The sequence below is a fragment of the Quercus robur genome, chromosome 3 (genome assembly GCF_932294415.1).
Source record: "Quercus robur chromosome 3, dhQueRobu3.1, whole genome shotgun sequence".
Taxonomy (NCBI): domain Eukaryota; kingdom Viridiplantae; phylum Streptophyta; class Magnoliopsida; order Fagales; family Fagaceae; genus Quercus; species Quercus robur.
In genome coordinates, this window is record NC_065536.1 from 9,904,805 (window position 1) to 9,910,804 (window position 6,000).

Consider the following 6,000-nt stretch of genomic DNA (forward strand, 5'->3'; position numbering starts at 1 on the left):
AAAAATTAGCACTCTCTATAAATATATCTCACATACATTTGATGCATTTTTTCCTAAAAAGTAGCAAACACTAAACCAGCCAGTTTACTCCATTTTAAATTCTAAATTTTAGTTTCTTAAAAATTTCTTCATGTGTAATTTCACTTACAATAGATAAATTCGAATTGAAAAATTACTTTAAACTCAAAAAGAAAAAAGAAAAAAAGGCTCATCGCACGTGCAAAGCGCATATGATGATGCTAGTTTTATTATGAGTTTGTGATTCTTATTATATAAGATACAAAAGAATAAAAAATCGAATCACAACACGATTCATGTTTTGACAATTATGTTTGCAATTATTATACCAAAATAAATTCAAAGTTAGCTTTCTTTTTTTTTATTTTATTAAAAAAAAAAATCTAAAGTTAACTAATTGCCTATACTAAAAAAGCTTGGCATAGTGCATGAATACCATGCAGCCACCTATAAGCCAAGTCAACAAAACATTTAAAGTATCTGCTCAAAAGGAAGGAGCTAATCCCTATAATTTATTACCATTTTTTGACCCTGGACAAAACTTATCACCGTCTACAACTAGTATTGACTCTATTGAATGAGATTTTATTATTTTATTATTTTATTATTTTTTATTTAATGGTTGTCTTGACAGCCTTGTGTTGTCTTGTCTCTCATGTCACTCATGTCCGTGATTTGTGAGCTCTTATTGGTTGTGATGAAATAGTCTTCAGCAAAAAAAAAAAAAAAAAAAAAACTCAAATAGTCATTCTCTCATGTCATGTCTTAACTTGTTTATAACTTTATATCTATAATATATTGACTATTGTTAACGACAAATTTTTCACACCACATGGCTTCATTTCATTGGCGACCCGCATCACGTTAACACTATCATGGATTTTGGGAAAATCTCTTCTAAAGTCCAAAAGAGCCCATATTTACACAAAAAGGGCGTCAAAGCCCATGGTTTAAGCTCATAGCACATCATCTCATTTTTGGCTCATGATCCAAGCTTATGAGTCTTATTGCAGGAATCTTAGGAGTCGTGGTTTGGAGGGTCAAGAAGTATATTTAGTAAAGCTCCAGTGGTTCAAAGTTGATAAAGGAAAGCATGTTGCTTGGCATGTCTTCCCTGATTCCCTGAACTCTAACGGGTCAGTGTGCAATAAGTAGCATTTGGTAAGCCTTCCATATCACATAACACTTAAAATGATAAAACTCTCCATGCTCTTTACATAAAAATTAATGTTCATCATATAATATAAGTTTAAAAATGTAATTATAGTATTTCATATAAATTATATTATTATCATCTAAATCAATTCCAAACACATGGCTAAATATATATTAATATCTCATATCTAGCATTAAATGCTCTCCTTGCTCTCCAAGATTTGGTTAAAATACAAAAAGACCATAATTACATCTCTAAAACTTCATCAAATATCAACTAACTAGTCTATTACTCACCAAAATTATATATGAACTAAGCATATAATTTTCCAAAAGAAGAAACTTAGCCAAAAATACCAACAGTAGCTCCAGCAGAAGCTGTAAACAGCTCCAACAGAAGTTGTTTTGCTGAAACAGCTATAGCAAAAGCTACAAACAGCTCCAGCAGAAGCTGTAAACAGCTTCAGCATAAGCTGTAAACAGCTTCAGCATAAGCAGAAACAGCTTATCTTGCCATTTTTAGCCAAACCATGAATTTAATATCAAATATATTTTCCTCAAAGCAAGATGTCATTTGGATGATATCATTCAACTGTGATAGCTGTGATTGATAGCTGTTACAGCTATAACATCAGCCTTAAAGTCTCTAACTTTCTTCTTTTGGCTAAAAAACAAAATCTCTTTAATAAAACCACTTACCTTGTCAAAGACTTTTTCTTATTTGCTAATTTTCCCTTCAACTAAGTTCTAATCTAGTTACATAGCTTGGCTCTATATAAAGAAGACCGAGGTACACACTAAAGGACAGACACCATCCATCCCTCTCATCCCCTTATTCTGAAACTTCATTCATTTTGTTGCCACATACACATTTTCATACTTCCCCATCTCTCTTACAAAATCACTCTTCATAGATAACAACACAACACACATATTATAACACACCATTATCCATTTCCCATGTTTCCCACAATCCATTATTCTGAAACTTCATCATTTTTGCTACCCAAAAACACATCTCCATCTCATTCTTTATTTATCATACAAAATCTCTCTTCTTTGAAAGCAACATGACACATTCCTTACAAAATACTCATACATACTTCTCATATATCTTTAAACTCCATGACTCACAAAGTATACATATACAAGATACATAATTCTTATACATATTACAAAAACCATATCTCACAAAATATATATATTTCTTACCATCTCCACACATCTTAAAACATATCAAACACTTTTCTAAGAACACATTACAAAAGCCCTTTCTCATGGAAGGCATATGAACATCAATACTAAGGCCTTTCTCTTAAAAGGCATGAAAACTTCATGTTAAAGTCATTCTCATTGAAGACATACATTTCTAATATTTAAAGCTATTCTTATGAAAGACACAAACTTATGAAATTAAAAGTCCTTCTTATGAAAGACAATATCACTCATGTTTGACTAAAAACTAAAAGGGCATTACATGGGGAAAATCATTTAAGTGCATGATTAAGGGGACAAACTTAACCAACCGATACACACGGCTGGACATGCTCTCTCTCCCTCCAGTTGCACCCATTTTCCCTTTCAAATATGAAGTCACCATGAAAGGATTCACTTCACCAAGCTGCTGAAATGTTAAGTCCACTGGTGTTGTACGGTTGGAGCCGCAAAGTATGAAGGTTGCTGAAATGCTAAGTCTACTGATGCTACAGTTGGAGCTGCAAAATATGAAGATAAGTTATTATATTTTATCTTCGAATTTATATTATTAAATATATTTTATTCATTATCATTTTACCACTGAATGCAAGTTATTTTAATATCATCTCACTATTTAATGAACATGATCTCACTAATACTTCATTAATGAACATACATATTAATAAATCGATCTACCACCATTGCATATATATTATTTGGACATGAACCACCCTTGGACATATATTTTTTGGAAATGAACTACCATTGAATATATATTATTTGGACATGGACCATTGTTAGACATACCTTATTATGTTGAACATGAACCATGAACTGTAACTAGACATGAACTATTGGACTCATCCCATTGTTGGACATTTGACACCAAATTAATTATTTTCTAATATTGGACATCACTTAATATACATAATAATAAAGTATCGACTTACCATTTAATCAAAGCTATCATGCTAAGCATATCATTTATCTATTTCAACCATTATCATAATTCTAAGATTTTGGGTTTCATCTATTTTGTAAGCTTAAAAATACACTGGAAGCCATTAGTCTATGCAGCCCAATGTCGAGTTTCGAGTTGAACTCCCTAAAACAAATTCGGGCTTAGCAAAGTTACACTTCCTCTAAAGACACGTGGCTACGCACAAAAAACCGCCCCCGACAACTATTAGTTTTGATACTTTGTGCTTTATGCACTTAGTATCATGACGTAGTTTAAATATTTTTTTTAGCAAATTTTTTTTAACGGGTCGGGTTGGGTCATGGGTCAACCCATTTTTGCTTTGGGTCAAGTATTTTTCGAGTCAAGTCGGATTAGAAAATTCTGACCTGTATTGCCATGTCTAACAACCACCCATACCTAATTTAACCCAACCAAACCCATGACCCATCACCATCCATAGCCAAAAACCCGTCACCAAAACCACACCCACAGCTAAACACTATGCCGAACCAAAACCACTACCACAAACCACAGTTAAAAAAAAAAAAAAAAAAAAACCCACCACCCACCCACCTTGATCTCAACCCCAACCAAAACCCACCACCACCCACCCATCTCGTTCTCAACCCCAGCCAAAACCCACCACCCCGATCTCAACCCCATCAAAACCGTCGCCGAGCACCAGCGATACCCACCAAATCAGACCTACAAAACCCACCAAATCATGACCACAATTGCTGACCACAAACCCTTGAAGCTTAATGGAGAGTAGATGAGTTTCAGAACGGAGGCAGTGTGATGAAAAGGGAAGGGAGATGATGCCTGGGTTATGAGGGAGAACTAGAGAACGAGAGGGAGAGTCTGAGAATCTGTGAGAGTCTAAGGGAAAGTCTGAGAGTCTGAGGAGAGAGAGAATAAGAAATAATAAAATATTATACAATCTTGCTATAGTGCGCTCTAAAAAATGAGAGTGCACTGTAGCAAGATTGCAAATTTTATAGCATATACAAGTTTTGATGGAATGGGTTTTTGGGGTTTCAAATGCTAAAAAATAGCATTTATAGCATTTACAATTGTTTATGAGAATGCTCTTAAAACCACATCAAAATACAACTTTAACATTTTAATGTTCAACATAATTTACTTAAAAGATACATTTCAAAATTTGGATAAGTGAATATAAATAGTCTTAAACATCCATATGAACTCTAATTTCAGACCTAGTGAGTAGTGAGTACAAAAACTAAATTACTAAGATTTTAATCATACAAAGTTAAAGAAGAAAACTGAAGCTTTTCTCCGATGCTCTAGTTAATCAATGGAGACTGATTTCAAATTTTGAGAGCAATATGAAAATGCCAAAAACACATCTTTTGCTGAGTTCTGAATGACTTCTTCTAAAGAATATTTTTATGAGTCAACCACACAAATGTTGAGACCGAATTTCACTTCTCAGCTGCATCAAGGAACACAATGGGCCATAAATCTTGAGGGGGTTGTAGTGGAAGTGCCAGAAATTATCATTGCCGAAATTTTGGCGAATTCGGTCCACGTGATGGGGTGGTTCAATGCGAAGTTGAAGAAAGTTTTGGAGTTCATCTTCCCACTAACGAAAGCGCGTGTAAAGGAGGGGAGCTCACCACTAACGGACAAGATTTGGGGGGAAATTCCAAATCCATGGTGGGGTTTCCTGTCCAACGGACCACTTCCAGAGGAGGAATGTCGGCTTGTATGAGAGACGATACCCCAGATTTCCCTAAATCTGACACTATGCGAGATAAACCCATTGGAGTGCTTGACAGAGAGAAGCATGTTGGAGACAATGCCGATTTCCACCAACATCATGAGCAGCAAAAACATCACGAAGCTACTCCAAGTTTTTCAGCCTACTTTGGAGTTCAGTCTGCAATCTGTCATGCAGAGAATGAATATGGGGGTGTTGGAGCATTGTCTGACTTTGATGCCATGGAAAGGCCAGATGACGAAAATGGTAAAGCTGATAGGATGGAATTTGAGGGAGGAAGCGAAGGCCCAACCTCCTACTGATGAGTGCCCTACAACCCATCATCATCTCATCATGAATATAATAGTGTGGAATAGCAGGGGCATTTTGAAGCCCAATTTTCAGAAGCATGTCAGGGATTTAACCCGAAATCATGATCAGGCGGTGTTTGTGGTGATGGAAACTTGTCTTGGTGGTGAGAGAGCAAAGGAAATCACCAACATGTCACCTTTTGATGAAGCTATCTATACAACGACTATTGGATACATGGGTGGCTTATAGGTGCTGTGGAATTCAGATAAGGTGGAAATAACTCAGATGGCCAACACTGAGCAGGAAATTCACGTGTCTATTAATATTTGTATCTTGTAGTTTTGTTTGGGTATGTACTATATATGTATAGAACAAGGAAGTTAATTTCGTACTGTACCGGCCGGTATCACCGGAATTTGCCGTATCGGTGCTTAGGCTGGTACAGAAATACTCTTGTTTCATTTCGGTTTAAATACCGGCTGTGCCATAGTTGTTTCGAACATACTGGGATAAATACTGGGTTTCAGCGGAAAATAGATACTGAGCAAAACAAAAAAACTCAGAAAACCCCCCAAATTTCAAGATCCACCTCCTCACTCTTACCACGGTTTTTCCTCCTTTTCTTCGTATTTGT